This window comes from Coenobita brevimanus, chromosome 12 (genome assembly GCF_032717465.1).
Source record: "Coenobita brevimanus isolate Jiangsu-jjx chromosome 12, ASM3271746v2, whole genome shotgun sequence".
NCBI classification, from domain to species: domain Eukaryota; kingdom Metazoa; phylum Arthropoda; class Malacostraca; order Decapoda; family Coenobitidae; genus Coenobita; species Coenobita brevimanus.
In genome coordinates, this window is record NC_136965.1 from 12,463,040 (window position 1) to 12,488,164 (window position 25,125).

The window sequence follows — 25,125 nt, forward strand, 5'->3', positions numbered from 1 at the left end:
CGAAAATCATTTAGGAAAAGGTGTTTTACTGACGAGAATACAGGGATAGTGTTCAAGATGAGAGTAACTCAGTACCGTCAGATGATAATAGTTTTTGAAGGCTTAGAATAATACATGGCTAATCCCAATGAGCTAATACTCGTGGCCGAATTATAAAGGCGTCACACTACTACTACTACTACAACAACAGCTACTGCTAGTACTGCTGTTACTAATACAACTACTTTTTTTTTTTTTCTAAATCACCTCCATCCATTGGAGAATTATACTGTCAAGATCAAAACCAACCTTCCTAATACAGTTCACCATTTGGAGTTGTAATGTGAAAGTTAACACTAACCCACTGGCCCCAAGCACGCCAACGGCTGTGGTTACCAACCATCTACTGTTACTTTTATTACGTTATTTTATATATATTAATATTACAGTATTAATAAAGACATTAATCTGTTGGAGTCACTGGTCTATGCGACTCTCGACCACAGTAGCTTCGTAATCCATACCCACCAGAGCGACAGACCTGAGGGCTGATGATCTTGTGCCCCTGAGACATAGGAGCACAGACCTCACGAGGGAGAATGGCAATTGACATCTCATCCAGGCCATAACAGAACTCTGTGGTTGACGTTTCTTCTTAAAAAGAACCTCTGCCAGTCTCGAGTAGAATCTCACCGCCTCTGGACCCATCCCACCTAATGCTGTGAACACAAGGGGAATGAATCGACCGTGATCCACATGTTGGATCCTTTATTGATAGTTTCTGTTTTTTTCTTGTTCATTCCTTTTGTGTGCAGCTTCGAGAGACAGTTCACGATGACATGCTGCCATGGGATCAGATATCCTGATGTCAAAGAATGCCCCCTGCCCACGTGTCCAGAAATCTCGAGCAATGACATCCACTCTTGCATCATTTGATGTGTTTGCTGTTCTGTGGGTGAAGTGCTTGCCGTCCAGGGGTAGCAGAGCTGGCTCAATCGTAACATCATGGCATATTTCCTGCAGCATTTTGGCAGTGAGGTCATGTACTTCATCGTGTTGCATGCAAACAAAGCTTCCCTTCTTGCAAACCATTGCATGGTTTGCATCAAAGTCAGTGCCACAGGCACAGTGTTGAGGTAGGTTCTCTATTGGCCACCCATATCTCAAGGCTATAGCATCAATAAATTCTTGTTTGTTGAAGTGGAAGCCTTTTGCCCTGAGAGGCAGGGTTGTCAACCAATTCGATGCCCCAACTTCCTGTGCAATTTGAACTCAACCGTACTGCTCTGGTGTTAGATGTTCGGTTATGTGCGCAGCTGGTCCTTTTGTCTTGCCTCTTGCTCCTTCCTTATCTGTTTTTGGTGGTCGATTTCACTCGTCTCTACCCGGGCGCAAATCTTCTGTGACAAGGATTCAGTGAGCCTGAGTGAATTTCTATGTTCGTAGCTTGCCATGGCTGCAGGATTTATAATGCCAATGTCTCCCATCCTTGGTGCTAGAAGGTCCCTGTCTTATTGTGTGGAAATATAGCCATTGGTCAGAGATGGGAGGAATGAATCCTTGATAGCATCCTCCAGTGGTTGTAGCAGCAACTCGATGTCTGATATGGTCCTCATCACGAAGGTCCACCTGTGCTTTACACCATACATAAATGCACTGTATGCTGCATGGGGTTCTGTTTTTGCATGGCTGGAGAGTACATGACTTTCATCTATCCATGTTTTTACCTTATCTTTCGCATACTGATCTTTGAATTCCTTAGTTCCAATCACAGCACCTAGATGCCTCTGACCTTCCTTAGTCACTATCACGTTTGTGCCTCTAAAGGCCTCCTGTGCATCTTGATAGTAAGCTGGTTTCACAATCAAGATGGACTTACTTGCATTAGGGTAGCAACCTATTTCAGGACCACGAGATGTTATAAGGACCCACCATTTCTTCACATCCTCCATCTTGCCGGCACCTGTGAGATCATCTGTATAGGCTACTTGCTTTACATTGGCGGCCTCGTATTTGATATGTTGTTGCAGCACTGTCATAGCCAGGGCGTACATAGCCATGGCGATGGGGTCCCCCTGGGTATTTCCTTCTGTGGACTGTATTACATTGACATCGTGAGTAGCTGTCTTACCCAGAATGTCGAGGTCTGCTGGTTCTTCGTAGGTGTTTTCCGTATGCTGGGCAAATGCTGGGCATTTAACCTTGTTGTGCAGCATTGCCTCTCGGTTGATGTAATTAAATGCTTTTGAGGCATCAACTAATAATACTGCCTGACAGTCCTCTTCCTCATATTTTCCTCATGGAGTGAACTGCTGGCCTGCACATACTTGGAGGTTGCCAGCTGCCTGCTTCACATCATCTTTCGCCACTTCCATTATACATTTTCCTATAATCCATCTTAAGACTTCACCCACCCCAATGGGTCTACACCTTGGATTCTTATCAAGGGGGATTAGTTTGCAAGCAGTCAGTGCTTCGATGTTGTTGCACTGATTTGAAGCCAGATTCCTTGCCAGTGAGGCAGTGGTGTTACACAGGTCTGTTGCTGCCTCCCCAAACTTGATGTTACTGAGGATTACTTGCCAAGATTTTGCATCCAGGCCTGACGGTCCTGCCCCTCCCTGTGTGTGCATTGCTTTCCTCCACACCAAATCTCCAGTTATCCTGTCATATATGATGGGACTGGGTGGACTGTAGTTCCCGTAAAGCTTTGACTGGGCTTGTTGTGCAGTTGGGCGTTTTTCTTTTAGTTTTTGCAATGTTTCTTCTGTCAGGTCAAGTACTCCGTTTGGTGATTCAGCTGACAGGGTTCTTGTCGCCATTGAGACCTTCCCCTGTCTCATCTTGCTGCCAAAAATCCTTGCCACTCGTTGGTGTTGTGTCTTTTTCTGCCTCGGTTGCATATTCTCATCTGCAAGGCTCTTGCTTCCTCAAGTAGGTTGTCGATTTCACCTCTATTCCATGTTTCAACCCGCCTTTGGATGGCCTTAATATTTTCTGCAATGCTTGCTCTTGGGCAGGCCTTGTTGAGGAAGAGAAGTGATATCAGTGCAAGGACCTTAAGTGAGAATGAGGCAATGGGTGAGTTATTATTGTAACTGGCTATAAGGCGAGTGATTTCCTTGATCGTGTCAGTTGTAGCATTGCATTTGGGAGGTTCCACAAGGTTACTCGACGACAATCCAGCGATTTCATTATATGTTGTTTCACCCATGTTACTGCATTTTCTCTGGATTTGCCCATCCAGTATGTGAGATGACCTTCTCGCATAGACCTGTGAGGCTGTTCTGCTTCCTCGTTGTTTGTGTGACTACCGTTCTTGGGATGTATAGCACCTGGATGGTTCCCTATTTCATGCATTCCTCTATGGTGGTCTTCGTCCTGAGTTTCATTTCTGTCATAAACTTCACGAAGTTCCTCATCCCCATCTTCACTATTATTCACTTCCCCATGGTGATTTAACCCACCCAGCACTTCCATATCTCTCGCATCCTGGCGTCTATCCCTATCCCTCGTTTCACGGTGGGGGTCTTTCACCACCAGGCATGTCCATGTGATCGTGCATATTGTCAGTGACCGCCTCATCAGTTTCCATGTCACTATTCTGTCACTTGCCATGTTGGAAGCCGTCAAGTGCAGCATCTGGTGGGCTGTGATTCCCTAACACATTCATACAGAAAGGTCCCAGCCTACAGGATATACACGGCGACCTGTTTGTTGCACATGAGCACCTGATACACTTATGCTGCCTACTGGAGCACTGACAACACTATCGTGGCAAGGCCGTGGTGTTAATGAAGTTTTTATAGTGTTGTATAGTATTAATAATAATAAGTATGGCTACTTCTTGTAGTACATTTAAAGGAAAATTAAATATAATGTTACTAGAACTACTGTTTTACTATTTGCTTCTTAAATTTTTGATTTGGTATAAATAGAAAAAAATGCTTGTTTTACTTCTTTTCATGCAAATAATATGATGAAATTATGAATCAGTTTGCTCGTTTTTCTTTACTCTTGTCTTATGCTAATAATTGAACTGATACCGCTATGTAATTAAAGCTGAAATGAAGTAAAACTATGCTTCTTTGTTTAAGAGTTAAGCAGGTGACCAATGGGTGTGGTGCAATACTGTGGAGCTTTGTTTACTGGTACTCGGTCTTCAGGTGTTAAGGCCCTCTCCCACTTTGGCGAAAGTGGGGAAGATAAAGTCACGATGTGTCAAAAATCCCTAATCGTGGGTATTCATGATCAAAATCTTGTCCATTCGTGGCATGTCGCCGATACGTCGCACGAGGTGGAAATTTGTTGTGGGGGGCCACGACGTTTTCATGCTGCATGAAAACGTCGTGGCCCTCCACGATTTTGTAAAATTTCGCAGATTAGTCGTCGACAACAAGGCGACGCCTCGGCGACGTCGGCAATTACCTGGCGTATAAACCGTGTATGATCGCCGACATCGGCGAGGCGTCTGCAGTGAATAAAACCTTTGAGATGTCATATGGTCATACGGCGAAGCGTCGGCAATGTGTCGGCGATGCATCGGTGAGGTTAATACGACATAGCCTACGTAAACCATACGATACGTACCGGGATGTGCGACAGTAATATTTCATCTTATGAATGTCGGTGATATATCGCCGACATTTCGTGGATGAACCATCGATTAATCGCCTTAAATACGCCGATGACGGCGAGGCACCTGCGATGGCCTTGGCGTTTTGTCTGCGAGGTGCGTGCGATGCATTCGCCGACACATTGACGATACATCGACAGCACCCCGCCGTTGTACCTTTATCGCCGTTGAATCGCCGTAAAAAAAAAAACCTTAAAATTTGAATTTAGAATAATGCTTGCGCATTACGCCGACATATCGGCGATATGTCGGCTACTAGTCGCTGGTTATATCATATACTCCACCGAGGTGTCAGCGTTTTGTCGTACTGGTGTCGCCGGTATTACGCCGACACCACGATTCTTGGTCAGAGTCGTCGACACATCAACGACTTCGGCCACGATTTTCATCGTGGCTTCATCATGCCTATTTACGCCGAAGTGGGAGAAGGCGTTTACGGTGTAGGGGTGAGAGTGGTGTGTGGCGCAGCAGCAGTGAGTGAGTGCGTGTGTATGTATGTATGTGTGTGTGTGTGTGTGTGTGTGTGTGTGTGTGTGTGTGTGTGTGTGTGTGTGTGTGTGTGTGTGTGTGTGTGTGTGTGTGTGTGTGTGTGTGTGTGTGTGTGTGTGTGTGTTGTTGTTGTTGTTGTTGTTGTTTAGTGATATTGGGTCTTCAGACGTTATGGTACAGGGATGAGAGTAGTGGGGTGCGTGGTGTTGGGACAGTGTTTGTGTGTTGGTGTTGTGACAGGTAATGTGTGATGTGTGGTTGTGATATGTTGTGGGGGTAAGGTAGAGGCACCTTGGTTTAGTTTGGAACACTGGCATTGACAAGGTTTATTTATTATTTGTTTTATTTACAAGCTAGTAAAAGAGAACAGCTTAGGAGAGCCACTTAGAAGGGAAGACTGTTTGTGAAGACTATATTATCAAACCCCATCTGATCGAAATATGTCTCCAAATCTTAATAAAATCAACGTTAATAAGAAAATACACAGTGGTTCTTCCTCATTAACTCTGCCTTGATTTTTGCTCTACTGCGACTTATTCCAGGCATCTGAGTATTATAACAAGACAGTAGTACGGTTATTCAATGGTTCGGTTTCTCATCGGTTAATGTAGCTCCCTAACACCGCTTCTTAAGTGATTTATTTTGCCTATTTGCAGCTTACTGTCCTCTTCTGTGTTACACAAATCTTTCCAATATCGCGATACTCTTCATTAATAACGCACAGAACTATATTAACCAGCCATATCCAAGAGTAAATCAATAAAGAATAGGTGTTAGGGAGCTTCCTTGGCCGACGTGAATACGGGTCTTACGCTTATTCTTAGGTTATTGAAATCCCCCGATCCACAATTTAAAAAGAGGCCCTTAACCCTAGCCCATCCCTACATAATTCTTCTAACCAACTCGATCCCTGTCAGCTTCCTGGGTCCGTATTCTCGTCGATTGAGGAAATTTCCTAGCGCCTCTTCCTTAACGATTTATCTTTGGATGCGGCTAGTAAATACAAATTTGTATGTTATTTATGCTGAAAATGGCGATACTGGAATCACTTAAATGACACAGAAGAGCAAAGTAAGAAATAGTAAGCAAAATAAATCGCTTAGGAAGAGGTGCTAGAGAGCTTCCTTAACTGACGAGAATACCAGCCCAAAGATCGTATTCTCGTCGATCAAGGAAGCTCCATAACATCGCCTCCTTAGCGATTTATTGTAGGATTTAACTGGTTAACATCCTTTTATACGTTATTTTTGCAGAGTATGCTGATATCGCGAGGATTTATGTAACACAGAAAGGCACAGTAACATGAAATTGATAAATGAAATTACTTAGGAAGAGGTGTCGGGGAGCTTCCTTAACCAACGAGAATACCAGTCTTAGTGTTCAAGTGTTTGTGGCCCAGTTCTGTTGGGTAAAGAAAACCAAGTTTAACTTTTCATATCTCTTCACCATCTAAAAACCATCAATATTGATTTTGCAGAAGTGTACAGCAATAATGGATTTAATTACCGTTTCATGCAACAAGCCATCACAAGCAGCCAAGAATAAGGATAACGGGAGCAGAGGTCAGATTGTTGAAGGTGAGAACAGATTAAGTTACGGATAAAAATATTTCCTTATCCATAATGTGGTGCTAAGTGATGTTAATTGGCGCCGCTATTTGACGTTTTGAATAAATTTGGTCTAAATTTACGCATATATTGCAGTCTCTCTCAAGTAGGCTGGCAACCTCACACATCCTTCCCCCTGTTTTCTCCTTCTCTCGCTACCCGTTCCCTCCTTTCCTTTTGTAGTACTGTTTATCTATTCTTTCTCATATTTTTAACCTCATTCCTTCTTACAAACTTTTAGTGCCATAGGAATTTCTCCCTTATCACCTACAGTCCTACTACATGAAAGTGGAAAAAACTGCCATCGGGAAAAGAATAACTGGAAATTTATGGCGAAGGTTACGATATTAGTTATTTAGAATGAAAGTGTTGGCAGATACGCATTCTTGACGTGATTATCGCAGCCACAGCATTTCGCCTTCATAAAACAGAAGGACTATAGGTTTCATGCGTTACCTCCTTACGTCCAGCATTACTGTGCAGAACGCCATGTATAACACATTAAGGACCACAAGGACAGTACTGGTAGTCATCGTGATTCTCATGAATCTCTCCATAGGCTACTGAAAACAGTGCTTTATGCTCAACTTCAGAATTATGTTCTCATCATGGCAATGATAGGCAAAGATAATAAAAACAATATATACAACCAAATTATCATTTATTATACAACAAAGCTCAAACTGCCTCCGTGCTGCAGTCTCAACGGTGTAACCAGCTCACACAATCACATGTAACCTGAAGAAATTAAATACATGATCCTCTGTTCATGGCAGGAAACCTAACGACTTCGCATAGTGTCACGTGGCACAAGTTTGTCCTCTAACTACTATTTTATTTGTTTCTACAGGTAAACAGAAAGTAATTTTTTTTTTTTTTACTGTTTCTAAAGAATAACCAGACATGACAATTAATTCACATGTCAGTATGCCACTGTCTCAGTTGACGGAGAGGATCTACCTGATTCGGTTAGAATCATTCATCTCAGTATATACTGACAAAACATGGAACTGGTGGTCTGCCCTGAGTAACGGTGTTTATTCCAGTCCATAGAAAATACAAGTGAACCACAGTCGTTTCTCGTTGATGTATAAATATCCATGTGTTTGTGGTGTATTAGTCATTATGGCGTTATTCTCACCCCGGTACTCCATGTCTGAGTTTCAGGAAGTGGGTGAAGAGGTGGCCAGTTACGAGGATACTATCTGTTTGATAAATTTGAGCTCTATGCATCCTCCATACTATGCCACGAACCGGATCCCTCATAAGAAACACCAAGGTCACCTTCTTCCTGGCATACAGTCTAGAGTATTCATCGAGCTTCAATTTACGAAGAAGAAACACTTCTGATACAGTCTGTGGTATAAATTAGTTCGCTTTACAAATACCCTTCCGTCACAGCAAGATTTACTCTGTCAGGACAGATTATCATTACTATATCATACTTATCACGTAATATAGACGATAAGGATATCTCTCTACCCATTTATCAATTTATATCAGTTATATCATCTACCGAAATGTTCCGAGACGCAATAACGGCGACATGCAGATCTATAAAAATTATTGTCAATAAACGGGGTCTCGAATTATTACTGTCCATTAGAATTTACTTCAGGTAGAGAAAATTTTCCTTTCATCTTGTTTCCTTGCGACAATTATCACCGTCGTCATCCCTGTTATTCCCTTAAGCGCTACGACATGGCATCATCCATATATATATATATATACATATATATATATATATATATATATATATATATATATATATATATATATATATATATATATATATATATATATATATATATATATATAGATATATACGATCAGGCATTTAATTTTTTTCAGGTAGCACGGAGGCAGTTTGAGCTTTGTTGTATAATAAATGATAATTTGGTTGTCTATCTATCTATCTATTGCCAGACGCCTCAATCCCGTTTGGGGTGGCCACAAACAAATCGCCTCCAAGTCGCCCTGTCCCCCGCCATTTCACTCCCCTGCTCCCAACTCACACCCCCCTCTCTCATAGACCTCTCCACCCCATCTCTCCATCTCATCCTCGGCCTCCCCCTCCCTCTTTCCCCCTCCACCTCACTCACATACACTCTCTTCGTCAGTCTTTCACCCTCCATCCTCTCCACATGGCCAAACCACCTCAGTGTGTTCCTCATAACGCTTCCTATCACATCCACATCAACACCACAACGCTCCTTTATATCCTCATTCGTCAGCCTGTCTCTCCATGTGACTCCACAGGCTCCTCTTAAATAACTCATTTCCACGGCTCTCACTCTTGACTTGTGTCCTTCCAACAACGTCCAAGCTTCACTTCCGTACGTTAGAGTTGGTATCACAATACTGTCATGTAGTAACTTTTTCACTTCCATGCTCACTTCCCTGTTTCTTATCACTGCTTTCAAAGAACCAGCAACCTTTCTTCCCTGCTGTACCCTTTCAAGCACTTCACCCTCCAAACCTCCATCCTTACTCATCACACTACCCAAGTACTTAAACGTACTCACATTTTCCAATTCCTCACCATCCAACCTCGCTGTACATTCACTGACTTCACCTCTCTCAAAGACCATCACTTTACTCTTCCCTACATTCACCTTTAGATTCCGTTTCTTACACACTCTCTCAAACTCATCCACCAAGCCTTGCAGCTCCCCTTCGTCTTCACTCAACAACACAGTATCATCTGCAAACAACAGTACAGGGAGTTTCCAAACACTATCCTCTCTCACCAGGGCCACTCCAACATCCACTACCCTACCTTGTACCTCTTTTATTACCCCATCCATGTACAGATTGAACAACCATGGAGACATGACACATCCCTGTTTCAACCCAACTTTCAAAGAGAAAAATTCACTTAGTTCCCCATCCACACGCACTGCAGCCTTCGCACCATCGTACATACTCTTCACAGCATTCAACAACTTCCCATCTATTCCATATATTCTTAACACTTTCCACAATCCTAGTCTATCCACCCTGTCATATGCTTTCTCCAAATCCATGAAAGCCGCATACAACTTCTTTCCCTTCTCTAGAAACTTTTCCACTAAAGATCTGAGAATGAATATCTGATCTACACAACCTCTTCCCTTCCTAAAGCCTCCCTGTTCTTCTCCAACTAATTTCTCTGTTCTTTCTCTAACTCTGTCAATAAGTATCCTACCATATACTTTTCCTATTATACTAAGAAGACAAATGCCCCTATGATTACCACACACTTCTTTTTCCCCTTTTCCTTTGTACAAGGGAATAATTATACCTGACTTCCAATCCTCCGGGACTCTACCTTCCTCCCAGGCCAATCTGCACATCTTCCACATCCATTCTACTACTATCTCTCCCCCATGCTTCAGCATTTCACCACACACTCCATCAATTCCAGGGGCTTTCCCTGATTTAACTTTCTTCATTGCTTCCACAACTTCTATCCTACTGATTTCTTCCTGTCTTCTCACCTCCCTCCTTCTTCCAGCCATTCCCCAGCCACTTATACTCGCATTACTTCCATCCTCCACGTTCAGCAATTCCTTAAAGTGTTCTCTCCATCTGCTCACTTTTTCTCCCTTCTCCACTAGTAATCTACCATTTTTATCTTTCACTCCCCTGCTAACTCCACTTCCACCCTGTCTTACTCTTTTCACCTCTTTCCAGAACATTTTCTTACAGTCCCTCCACTTTACACTCAAATTCCTTCCAAATTCCTCATCCACTCTCTTCTTACTCTCTCTTACTAATCTTTTCACCTCTCTCTTTCTTTCTACATATAACTCTCTCTTCCACCTCTCAACTTCTTCCACGCCCCTATTTCTCATCCATTCATTGTATGCCTTCTTCTTTTGTGCCACAGCCCGTTTCACCTCTTCAGTCCACCACGCTGTTCCTTGCACCCCCCTCCGTCTTCTCTTCCTTCCACACACCACATCACATGCTGCACATATTTCTTCTGTAAATATTCTACACACACCTTCCACGTCCCCCATCTGCTCCAACTCATATTTGCCCAATCGTTCCTCCACTTCTCTCTTATACTCTGCCTTTTTCTCATCCTCTTGTAACCTTTCCACTCTCCTTGCAACTACTTCCTCTCGTCTTTCCCTTCTTCTATTCCTCCATCTTACTTGAACTTTAACTCTGGCCACCACCAAGTAGTGGTCAGAAAGTCCACTCCCCAACCTCTATAAACTCTTGCATCCAATATACATCTTCGCATCCTTTCATCCACACACACATAATCAATCATTGCCTTCCTTTCACTCAATTCACCACCCACCCTTCTCATCACTCGCCATGTATACCTGTGGATCATTTTATGCCTGAAGAAGGTATTGGCTATCACCAACCCCTCCCAGCACAAATGTCCACTAACGCACTCCCATTCTCATCTATCTCAGCAGGCACACCCCACTCACCAACTATTCCATCCACTTTCACATTCCCAACTTTACCATTCATATCACCAATCAAAAACACTCTATCATTCCTTCCAAACTTTTCCATGCACACTTCTACATTTGTCCAGAACTCTTCTCTCACTCTTCTAGCACGATCTTGCGTTGGCGCATACACACACACAATCGCCCACATTTGTATTCCAACTTTCAACTTTACCCACACAATCCTTGATCCAACTGATCCATACTGTCTTATGCTCCTCTTCCATCTTTTACTCACAACTATACATACTCCTTCCTTTGCCCTCTCATTCTCACCTACTCCTGCACATATACCCCATCCATACTCCCATTCTCTCACACTTTCTCCTCTCCATTTTGTTTCAGTTATTCCACATACATCCACTTTCGCATCCTCAAGCACCTGGACAATCTCTCTCTCTTTCACCTCATCATTTGCTCCCCTTACATTCCACGTTCCAATTGCAATGTCCTTTGTCCGGTCCTTGGTCGTCAACGTTTGGTCAGTCCTTGTCCGAGGCTTATTGTTTGTTTTTTTAGTTGGTTGTTTTCCGGGGAGGGGCACCAACCCTCCGCCAACCCTTTTAGTCGCCTTTTACGACAAGCAGGGATACTGGGGGAGTATTCTTGACAAACCCCCCTACCCCCAGGGGTTGTATATATTGTTTTTATTATCTTTGCCTATCATTGCCATGATGAGAACATAATTCTGAAGTTGAGCATAAAGCACTGTTTTCAATAGCCTATGGAGAGATTCATGAGAATCACGATGACTACCAGTACTGTCCTTGTGGTCCTTAATGTGTTATACATGGCGTTCTGCACAGTAATGCTGGACGTAAGGAGGTAACGCATGAAACCTATAGTCCTTCTGTTTTATGAAGGCGAAATGCTGTGGCTGCGATAATCACGTCAAGAATGCGTATCTGCCAACACTTTCATTCTAAATAACTAATATCGTAACCTTCGCCATAAATTTCCAGTTATTCTTTTCCCGATGGCAGTTTTTTCCACTTTCATGTAGTAGGACTGTAGGTGATAAGGGAGAAATTCCTATGGCACTAAAAGTTTGTAAGAAGGAATGAGGTTAAAAATATGAGAAAGAATAGATAAACAGTACTACAAAAGGAAAGGAGGGAACGGGTAGCGAGAGAAGGAGAAAACAGGGGGAAGGATGTGTGAGGTTGCCAGCCTACTTGAGAGAGACTGCAATATATGCGTAAATTTAGACCAAATTTATTCAAAACGTCAAATAGCGGCGCCAATTAAGGTGTAACACCCATTATTAGACAAATGCATATTGAAAGAAAACAGGTAATTAAATAGATTAATGAAAGGAATATTTGTTGACAAATATGGTTATTTAAAGAGAAAGTTAAACTGCCTTATGCCTAAAAAAAATGTAAGGCGTAGGAGAAAGTGATAAAAAGGGGGACTTCAAGCACGAGGGATAATAGGAATACGGAAATAGCTGAAGAAAAAAGTTATGAAAAACTTGGTTCTGGTCCGAAAGACCGTCCAATATCTTTATTTATTGCCTAATATCCAAAGGATAATAATAATGAGTAGGATACCCAAATACGGTGGTGAATAATAGACAGTGTTTTTATTTAGTAGATAAAATGCAATATATGCAGCAGATATTATAATAATTCATTTTTTGTAATTTCTTTTCATCTAATCACACTCACCTGTCTTACCCTCCAGCAGACTCTCGTCTCCGCTACCCAACCATTCGTCTCCCCCTCCCACCAGCCAGACTGTGCTGCTTCTTCACCCTCCCACACTACCCCATATATAACTCCGCCCACATTTCTCCCCTCCTCACCCTCCCACATCCCCCCTCCCTCCACCTGCAACTGTTACCAGAACCACTGAGACCCAAACCAAGTCGCTGGTGGATGGGGTGTAGCCGTTTCATCTGTCCGGAGCTGTACACCCACGCACCAAAGTTTCTGAACCTCCCTCGGTGGAAGGAAGTGGAAGTTAGGGTTAGAGAGAGGGCAGGCGAACGGACAACCGTGAGTGGTAGTTTGGAACTGAGCTACGAAGCGAATAGTGAGAAACCTAATGAAAGTGGATTCGAAACATTTCCATGCTATTCAACTGCAATTCATTATGCGTTCGTATCATACATACTATATACAGTATTATAATACGGACTACTATGTTGTCATGGTGTCCTGTGAACCTGACCCATCTGTTTCGGATCCTCATGATACAAATAAAGCACCAAGCCAGTCTTATATCAACTGCACCTGGTCATTATCACCGCAGTGATTATGTTTCTGAATGTTATTCCTGGATTGTCTATAGGTATACTGTAGAATGACTATAAATTTAATGCTGATTCCCACAGTAGCTGTGCGGATGGTAATATATGTTGCACTTATTTTATATGGATGAATAATCCACATTGTGATGGGCAGCGGAGAGCATTCGCCAATGATTTACTATAACCAGATGAAATTAGATGCAAACACCACAAAATATTATGAGACAACGAAGATATAGCTGTGATATCCTGCTCCGCCTTGTTATCCAGGCCTTACCTGTTGCTTCACCTCATACGTGCATTATTTTCCTTCAGTCTCTGCCTCTTTTATTACTTTAACTTCCCGGTATCCTCGTACTGCGAGCCGTCATATTCCTTAGAGGGTTTCTAGTCGTCCGGTCCTATAACGCCTGCTGTATTACATTATTCCTCGCATCATCAATCCCACACAAACAACATTAGCACAAGACTGCTGAATCAGCTATTACCATTATTGGCGCTGCCACTACAAATCCCCCTTTTTCCATTGTGTCTAATTTCCCTCACAATACTACTACTGCTACTCCACTATAAATCTGTATAATAATACTTGACTGTCCTTATGGCTGTGTATCTGCTAACCATATTGTCCCTGTTCCACCGTCGACAACTCGTCACTTCCCCAGCACCGCTACCCCAGTTGCACCCCCCTCTCTCCCACCCACCATGGACTCAACTCCTCTCCCACTCCGACACCACATTACCCTTCACCTCATTCTTGGGCCAACAGGCCTGTTGTTCACCCTTTACCGGTGAATATGCGTGGTATGCATTAATAATAATAATAAAATAAGGAATTTGGGAGCCGAATGCTAATCACCAGCTGGAATATGCTGTTTGTCAAGTCCAAAATTTAGGCCATCTTTTGATACCGTGAAGGTTTTATGTTGATAGCTCAAGCCGTTAATGAGCTATAATGGTGCTAAAGGCAGGCGATAAAATATAGTAGACCTTTGGCCGTTATTTTGGTGACCTTGACCCTGACTCCGAGTGGCCATTTTCGAATTCGTCCAAGATTTTAGCCATATTTTGATACGCTGAAGGTTTCATGTTGATAGCTCAAGCCGTTCATGAGACATAATAGGAACACACACACACACACACACACACACACACACACACACACACACACACACACACACACACACACACACAGAGGAGGAGTTAAGTAAATTAGACAGAGGAAAAGCAAATGGTCCTGATGAAATTTCATGGTGGGTGCTAGGGGAATGTGCAAAGGAGTTAAGTAAACCATTATTTTTTAATTTTCAATAAATCCTTGAGTCAAGGTAAACTACCTGATATTTGGAAGAAAGCAAACATTTTCCCCTTATTCAAGAAAGGGAATAGACAAAATCCACTCAACTACCGACCAGTATCACTGACCAGTGTTGTAAGCAAGGTATTAGAAAAGCTTATAAGAAAAGCTTGGGTGAATCACCTAGAAGAACACAATATGATAACAGAAAGACAGTTTGGTTTCAGAAAAGGAAAATCATGTGTTACTAATCTGTTGAGCTACTATGACAGAGTAACAGACACAATACAGGAAAGAGAGGGATGGGTGGACAGTATCTATTTAGATTTCAAGAAAGCATTTGACACAGTACCACACCAAAGACTTTTATGGAAACTGTACCATCAAGGAGGAATTCGAGGCAAACTGTTTTGTTGGATGCAAGATTTTCTCATAAAAAGAGAAATGAGAACAGTACTGAGGGGAAATTGCTCATCATGGAAAGAAGTGACTAGTGGAGTACCACAGAGTTCGGTGCTGGCACCAATCATGTTTTTAGTGTATATAAATGATATAGACAGTAACACTGGAAATGAAAGCTATTTAAATATGTTTGCAGATGATGCAAAAATACAAAGGAGAATTACTAACACAGACTCTTGTAAAGAGCTACAAGAAGAATTAAATAAACTTCATGAATGGAGTAATACATGGCAAATGGAATTCAATGTGGACAAGTGTCATGTAATTAAGTTTGGTAAAAGTGGAAAAAGACCTGATTGGGATTATACGTTAGGAAATAAAACCCTACACACATCAGAAAGAGAGAAGGACCTAGGTGTGATTATCAATAACAGACTATCTCCGGCTGACCACATCAGTGAGAAAGTACGGAACATGTATACACTGCTTGCAAATATGAGAATAGCATTCACATACATGAATGAAGACATGCTAAGAAGGATAACATCATTCATCAGACCAACCCTGGAATATGCATCAGTAGTCTGGAGTCCTCATCTCAAAAAACACATAGACAGGATTGAAAAAGTTCAAAGGGCCGCTACAAGATGGGTACCAAGCTTAAGGGATCTAAGCTACGAAGAAAGACTAAATAAACTGAATCTACCAACACTACAGGAGAGAAGGAAAAGGGGTGACATGATAATGCTATATAAATGCATATCAGGGAAGGAGAAAATAGACATAAATGATTACTTAACCTATAGGGAAGCATCAGCAAGAGGACAGTGCAAAAAACTGCATAAGAAGAGAGGTGATAAAGACGTAAGGAAATTCAGTTTCCCAAACAGAGCAATTGATCAGTGGAATGCACTACCGAATGAAATAGTGTGTGCTAAAACAATTCACAAATTTAAGGATATGTACGATAAATTTGGTTTAAGACACGGGACAGTACGAGCTTGACTCATTCCTGTAAAGATACAATTAGGTAAGAACAATTAGGTAAGAACACACACACACACACACACACACACACACACACACAGACACACACACACACAGTAGATATAAATAAATCTATAGTAATCACTGGTATAGAAGAGGAAGAAGTAAAAAACAAGATCACAAGAGACAAAAAGGAGATGGCAAATGTAATGACCTTACTGAAAGAAGTATCAGAGGAAATCTGTAGTAAAGACATAGAGGAACACAAAAGGTTAGGGAAATACGAGAAAAGCAAGACAAGACCTCTAAAGGTGACTTTCCAGAGTGTAAACATTGTGGAAGAGATACTAAAAAATGCAAAGAATCTTATGGAAAAAGAGGAGTTCAAAAATGTATGGATAAAAAGATGCCTAACACAAGAGGAACTGGAATTACTGAAAGAGAAATGGGAGGAAGCAAAAACAAAAAATGAGGGAAGATCAGAAGAGGAGAAGAAGAATTTTTTTTTAGAAAGTAATACGATTGCAGGTACGAAAGTGGTACACAAACAGGATGGAATAAAAAGGGGGAAGATAGTAAAACTATGTCATGACTAAAGTTGATGTACTCAAATGTGGATGGAATGGGATCTAAATTACTAGAGATGAATGATTATGTCAGAGAAAATGAACCACAAATAATATGCCTAACTGAAACAAAATTAACACCAAGGATATCCAATGAAATACTAAACTAAGAGGAATACAATATATGGAGAAGAGACAGAAATTTAAAAAAAGGAGGAGGAATTATAATATTAACTAAGAAAAATCTAAAAGTCAATGAAATAAAACTAGATATACCATCACAAGTAGAACTGATTGCAGTAGAGATCAACACATCTGAAGGGAAAGTAATTGTAGTCAATTTGTACATGCCACCCAGACCAAACACATGGGAAAGAGATGAATATGAGGACCTGGCAGAGAGTACAATTCAGAGTTTAAGATCATTACTACATAAAATGGAAGAGAAATCGGAAAGAATTATACTAACTGGGGATTTTAATACAAATATAAATTGGAATACTCTAGATATAATTAGCCAAGAAAGCTGTTGGGACCAAAAGCTCATGGATCTCGTGCAGGAGCTTTTCCTGACGCAACATGTGAGGGAAACCACCAGAAAAAGAGGACTGATGTACCTTCAGTGCTAGATCTAATATTTACTAGGCAAGAAAATGATATTGACAGTTTAAAATATCACCCTCCACTCGGCAAAAGCAATCATGCAATACTAAATTATAACTTCAGGATAACATATGACATAGTTAACAGCAATGACAGTTACAAAAAGAGCCTAAACTATAAAAAGGGAAACTTTCAAGACCTAAAGAAGTATTTCTTAGAAGTTGATTGGGAAAATGAGCTTAGAGGACAATATTTTAAATGCTGTATATAAAAAATTCTGTGAATTTTATGAAATAGGAGTCCAGAAGTACATTCCACAGCACAAAGAAGCAGATAAGAAAATACAGAAATGGTTCAATACAGAATGTAAAAAATCAAAAGAAAGAAGAGATTTGTTGTGGAATAGATACAGAAGACACAATAGTGAAAGGGCGTATAAAAATTACAAACAGGCAAGAAACGATTATACAAGAATAAGGAGGGAAGCTCAAAAAGAGTTTGAGGAGGATATAATAAATAAAAGTAGTGATCAACCAAAGCTGTTTTACAGTTACATCAGAAGCAAAACCAAAGTAAAACATATAATACAATCCAGTACGGACGAGTGAATCACTTATACACAAGAGAAAGATATTTGTGAAGCACTAAATAAGAATTTCCAATTAGTTTTTACAGAAGAAAAAAAATTTGAGAGGGACTATGTGGAACATGCATGTCCACACATACTACCAGATATACAAATAGCAGAAAAAGTAATACAGGAGGAGTTAAGTAGATTAGACAGAGGAAAAGCAAGTGGTCCTGATGAAATTTCATGTTCGGTACTACGAGAATGTGCAAAGGAGTTAAGTAAACTTTTATTTTAATTTTCAAGAAATCCTTGAGTCAAGGTAAACTACCTGATATTTGGAAAAAAGCAAATATTGTCCCCTTATTCAAGAAAGGAAATAGACAAAATCCACTCAACTACCGACCAGTATCACTGACCAGTGTTGTAAGCAAGGTATTAGAAAAGCTTATAAGAAAAGCTTAGGTAAATCATCTAGAAGAACACAGTATGATAACAGAAAGACAGTCTGGTTTCAGAAAAGGAAAATCATGTGTTACTAATCTGTTGAGCTACTATGACAGAGTAACAAACACAATACAGGAAAGGGAAGGATGGGTGGACAGTATCTATTCAGATTTCAAGAATGCTTTTGACACAGTACCACACCAAAGACTTTTATGGAAACTGTACCATCAAGGAGGAATTCGAGGCAAACTGTTTTGTTGGATGCAAGACTTTCTCATAAAAAGAGAAATGAGAACAGTACTAAGAGGAAACTACTCATCACGGAAAGAAGTGACTAGTGGAGTACCACAGGGTTCAGTGCTAGCACCAATCACGTTTTTAGTGTATAGAAATGATATAAACAGAATCACTGGAAATGAGAGTTATCTGAATATGTTTGCAGATGATGCAAAAATACAGAGGTGAATTACTAACACAGACTCTTGTAAAGAGCTACAAGAAGAGTTAAATAAACTTCATGAATGGAGTAGTACATGGCAAGTGGAATTCAATGTGGACTAGTGTCATGTAATCAAGTTTGGTAAAAGTGGAAAAAGACCTGAGTGGGATTATAAGTTAGGAAATAAAAACCTATACACATCACAAAGAGAGAAAGACCTAGGTGTGATTATCAATAACAGATTATCTCCTGCTGACCACATCAGCGAGAAGGTACGGAACATGTATACACTGCTTGCAAATATGAGAATAGCATTCACATACATAAATGAAGACATGCTAAGAAGGATAATAACATCATTCATTAGACCAACCCTGGAATATGCATCAGTAGTCTGGAGTCCTCATCTCAAAAAGCACATAGACAAGATTGAAAAAGTTCAAAGGGCCGCAACAAGATGGATACCAAGCTTAAGGGACCTAAGGTACGAAGAAAGACTAAATAAACTGAATCTACCAACACTACAGGAGAGAAGGAAAAGAGGTGACATGATAATGCTATATAAATGCATATCAAGGAAGGAGAAAATAGACATAAATGATTACTTAACATATGGAGAAGCATCAGCAAGAGGACACTGCAAAAAACTGCATAAGAAGAGAGGTGATAAAGACGTAAGGAAATTCAGTTTCCCAAACAGAGCAATTGATCAATGGAATGCACTATCGAATGAAATAGTGTGTGCCAAAACAATTCACAGATTTAAGGATATGTACGATGAATATGGTTTAAGACACGGGACAGTACGAGCTTGACTCATTCCTGTAAAGATACAATTAGGTAAGAACAATTAGGTAGGTAAGAACAGAAGCAGGCAAAAACATTATCGCTCTGCCTTCTAAAGGTGAGGAATAATAAAATAATACAAATAACAACAAGAACATAGCTGCGTACTGTAATGTTCCCAACATTACACTTAAAAACTGTAGACCCAAACGTGCCTATATTACAGAGCACTGATATATTAACCACAGAACCGACCACAGACCGTTCTTATCATTACCACTGGATATTCCCTATAGCACTTCACCAAGGTAATACATCCCATTGTAGTCCTTTGTGCGATCACTACACGTTAGGGAAAAAATAACAGTGTACAACATGCCTACAACCCACTAAAATACGCATGTGACGTTTCAAAGACATCCATCAAATAGCCTAGGAGAAGTTAGCGGACAAACAAACGAACGAATGGACATGCTGTAGACTGAGGCCGAATCTTTCGCATTGGTCCAGTCGATTAGCATTGGGCTCCCAAATTCCTTATTTTATTATTATTATTAATGGATACCACGCATATTTACCGGTAAAGGATGAACAACAGGTCTGTTGGCCCAAGAATGAGGTGAAGGGTAATGTGGTGTCGGAGTGGGGGAGGAGTTGAGTCCATGGTGGGTGGGAGTGAGTGGGGTGCAACTGGGGTAGCGGTGCTGGGGAAGTGACGAGTTGTCGACGGTGGAACAGGGACAATATGGTTAGCAGATACACAGCCATAAGGATAGTCATGTATTATTATACAGATTTATAGTGGAGTAGCAGTAGTAGTATTGTGAGGGAAATTAGACACAATGGAAAAAGGAGGATTAGTAGTGGCAGCGCCAATAATTGTAGTAACAGATTCAGCAGTCTTGTGCTAATGTTGTTTGTGTGGGAGTGATGATGCGAGGAATAATGTAATACAGCAGGCGTTATAGGACCGGACTACTAGAAACCCCCCAAAGAATATGATGGCTCGCAGTACGAGGATACCAGGAAGTAAAAGTAATAAAAGAGGCAGAGACTGAAGGAAAATAATGCACGTATGAGGTGAAGCAACAGGTAAGGCCTGGATAACAAGGCGGAGCAGGATATCACAGCTATATCTTCGTTGTCTCATAATATTTTGTGGTGTTTGCATCTAATTTCATCTGGTTATAGTAAATTATTGGCGAATGCTCTCCGCTGTCCATCACAATGTGGATTATTCATCCATATAAAATAAGTGCAACATATGTAACCATCTCCACAGCTACTCAGCATTAAATTCATAGTCATTCTACAGTATACCTATAGACAATCCAGGAATAACATTCAGAAACATAATCACTGCAGTGATAATAACCAGGTGCAGTTGATATGCAACTGGCTCGGTGCTTTATTTGTATCATGAGGATCCGAAACGGATGGGTCAGGTTCACAGGACACCATGACAACATAGTAGTCTGTATTATAATACTGTATATGCTATGTAAGATACGAACGCATAATGAATTGCAGTTGAATAGCATGGAAATGTTTCGAATCCACTTTCATTAGGTTTCTCACTATTCGCCTCGTAGCTCAGTTCCAAACTACCACTCACGGTTGTCTGTGCGCCTGCCCTCTCTCTAACCCTGACTTCCACTTCCTTCCACCGAGGGGGGGGGGGTACAGAAACTTTGGTGCGTGGGTGTACATCCATTGCTTTCACTTGCTATTTACACATTATTTACACATTGTTTACACATTATTTTCATTTCCCACTTGCACTTTTAGAACTGCTTCTGGCTATGGTAATCAAAGAAGCAGGTAATGCAGAGGGGAACCTGGCACTCAGTGTACTGCCAAGAGGTGCGTTTGTGGTCAGGTGTGCGTCGGGTGGTATGTGCACACCTGGCACCTGTGGATCGCAGTCTTCCTCTTGGTTGCGGCAGGCAATTGCACCAGACTGTGCCGATCCATGTACGCCCTCTGCTCAAGTCTGTCGGGAAGTCTTACTGCATGGCGCCATGGAGCTGCTGCTGTCACCTTACCATATCTTTCAAGCAGCTGCTGAACACAAGTTCTGGCGAACAACCTCAGGGAGAAGGACTTGGGTGGCTTGACCTTCATCTTGTACAGGATGAAGGCGTCCAGCATCGTCATGTCTATGAGATGCAGAAAAGCTTTCCTCTACCACCTAGTATTCTTCCTGAGGCAGTCGATCTCTCCAATCATCATATCGGACTTGTCCACCAGCCGCATGTTGATATTGTAGTCTATGACAGCATCAGGTTTCCTCACAGGTTCGCCTGTCCTACAGTCGACCTTCCCACTGTCTTTCAGTTCCCCCTTGTGTATGGTGGTGAGCATGTGCACGACCCTCTTGTCATGCCACCGTATTGCCAGCATCTTCTCACACTTGCGTAGGTGCACGTCTCCTCGCTGTGAAGTTCCTGCCTCTGGGAATTTAGGGAAGTGGGCACGATTACTTTTCACAGTGCCACAGGAGCTGATGCCATGCTCTTAAAGGTATTTGGCAAGTTTCGGTGCTGTATAATAGTTGTCTGTATACAGCACGATTCCCACCAAAATACCTTTCAAGGAGCACTTTCGCTACACAGCCTGAGAAGCCAAGGGGATGTGTTTTATCAAGATCGACAGTGCTGGCTGAATAAATGACGAAGTCAAGGATGTACCCCGTCTTACAGTTGCACAGAACAAAGAACTTGATTCCAAAGCGATGGCGTTTGCTTGGAATGTACTGCACAAACCTAAGATGTCCTCTGAACAAAACCAAGGATTCGTCAATGACAACCTTCTAAAAGGGGTGGAAGAATGTTATAAACTTATCCTTCATTCTGCTCAGAATCTCCCGGATCTTCCAGAGTGGGTCGGTTTGGGAAGGTGCATCGTTGTTGGCAAAGTGCAGGTTTCCCATGATGTTCCAGAAGTGATCTCTGGCCATGTACTTATTGAAGGTGGGTGAGGGTAGTAAGGGGTCCATGGACCAGTATGCTTCCAACTCATGCTTCTTTGAGTGTGGCATGAGAAGCATGAGGGCGAAGAACACATACAGCTCCTTCACTCCCAGCATGGACTACTGTTGCATCTTGGCAGCACCTGTACCACTTGCAGCACGTTGTGATTCATACCTGATGGTCTCATCACATATGTGCTGCATGACTTCGTCATCAAGGAAGGCCAGAAGGAAGTCAACACGCTCAGCATCCTCGTCAAGATTGAAGGCAGGCTGCATCCCTGAGGAAGTCTCATTGAAATCAAGATGTTCTGGGACAAAATCGGACCCTTCCGTCCACGCGAAGGCGTCCAGGATTCCCTGTCGTGGCGGTGTAGGGTGGGTGAGGGTGAAGGATGGCTGTGAGGCAGATTTATCTGGTTCAAGGTCACTCGCACTGACCCTGGGTTGCCGTACAGCATTAGCAGCCATTACTGTACTGCCAGCTCTACTTTAACGGGTCAGGGATTTACCTCTTCCTCTACGGCCTGCCTTCACTGTTTATGCTGGTGGCGACTCTGACGACAAAGACTCCTGAGGAAATTCAGCAGAAGAAGAGGACGAAATGAGTGAAGTGGGGCTTGGGGAACAGGGAGGTGATTTCTCTCAGGACTCATGGCGGGCTGGGTCACGTGGGGCCATTGTTCCGGGGCTAACCCACCCCCTTTTCACTCCCTTCCCAAATTCTTCCCCTTGCTGCACTAAGGGCTCCTTTCCTTTGGAGCTTGGGATAACATGGGACACTGAAGCACTCGTACTAGGAGTTTCTGTCATGATTTCCTCACCCGGCTCATCACACGAATCACCCGAAGGATCATAGTCACTATCCATCATTATCATTGATAATTCGGCTAGTTCACGTTCCACTGCTGAGCCAGTCCTTTCCTGCTTCCCACACGAGTTTTTCTGGGGGTAGAGGTCACGGGGCCCTTTGCAATGGGCGCAGAAGTGGCGGAAATGGCGGGGCGCGAGTGTGCCATGCTTTGATCACACAGGAGGACAAGGAACTGAATGGGGCAGCTTATCTGAGAAGGCAAGGGTTGACAGTTACAGTGGGGCTGACAGCTGCTAACTTACATGCTAAAAAATTACTGATAGAAAATCTCGCCAATACATAAAGAAATAGGTAGTTCCAGGTGAATGTAAATGTCACTTAGGCTTCTCGCTTCCTTTCTTATATATATTTTTATTACAGAAATAGATTACAAGGCATAATTCAAAGGGGAAATTACCGTGGTAATGTAGCGAATGAATGCATGTGAGGTGTTGTCAGGTGATAATTAGCCAATTCTAGGTGTATACCACTATCACTTACCTTATTTCTTTTTGGTATATATTATTTTGTATAAGTATAGGGCATAGGGCTTATTTCAATGGAAGAAATCAGTGGAAAAATCCGGGGGAGATTTGCTTTAGCACAGCGCGGCAGGGCAGGCAATAGAAAAGGGTAAAGGAGGTGAGGTAGGGAGGGGTGAGAGGGTACTGGAGGGGAGGTAGGGAGGGGAGTCAAGAATGGGGGAAAATGGCTAAATTGTCAACAATGGATTGGAGTACAGATGAGATTAGGAGTGCTGACTATTGGTGGACAGTAGCAGTACATGCTAAAAATTATTAGTAGGAAATCTCGAAAATACAGAAAAAAGTAGGTAGTTCCAGGTGAATTTAATGTCACTTAGGCTTCTCCCTTCCTTTCTTATATATATTTTTATTATGAGAATAGATTATATGGCATATTTCAAAGGGGATATTTCCGTGGGAAATTAGTGAACAAGTGCACGTGAGGTGTTGTCATGTGATAATTAGCCAAATCAAGGTGTATAGCACTATCACTTACCTTATTTCTTTTTGGTATATATTATTTTGTATAAGAATAGGGCATAGGGCTTATATCAATGGATGAAATCAGTGGATAATTCCGGGGAAAATTTGCTTTAGCGCAGCATGGCTGGGGAGGCGAGAGGACAGGGTAATGGAGGGGAGGTAGGGAGTGGAGTCAGGAATGGGGAAAAATGGCTAAATTGTCAACAATGGATGGGAGTACAGATGAGATTTGGAGTGCTGACTAGTGTTGGACATTGGCAGTACTGATAGATGATATAAGCCACCACTTGTAAGCCCGGGAGAATTCAAAATAACACAGAATCACAAAAGTGATGGCCAGCAGTATGATCCATTGGGCCTGAGCATCACGAAAGTGTCACACCGCAGTTAAGGGGTTAATCCAGTGAGGGGTGGCCACAAATTAATCGCCTCCATATCACCCTGTTCCCTGCCACATCGCTGCTCTACCCCTAGCTCACACCCCTCTCTCTCATATACTTTTCCACTCCATCCCTGCAATCCTCAGTCTCCCCCTTTCCCCTCCTCCGCCTCACTCACATACACTGTCCTCATTAATCTCTTGTTCTCCATCCTCTCCACATGGCTAAACCATCACAATCTACGTCTAACACTCTCTCACATCCACATTCACACTTCTTCTGCATTGCATAAATCCTTCCAGTATTGCCTTTGTCTGCATAAATAACATACAAAAGGATATTAACTAGCCATATCCAAAAACAAATCACAGAGGAAGTGCTAGGGAGATACCTTAAA

General features: G+C 41.9%; 1 pseudogene; it reads right to left on the minus strand.

Annotated features, from left to right (window-relative positions):
- Positions 1 to 456: 456 nt before the first annotated feature.
- LOC145412774 (uncharacterized) overlaps positions 457 to 25,125 on the minus strand; it is a 57,240-nt pseudogene continuing 32,571 nt past the window's right edge.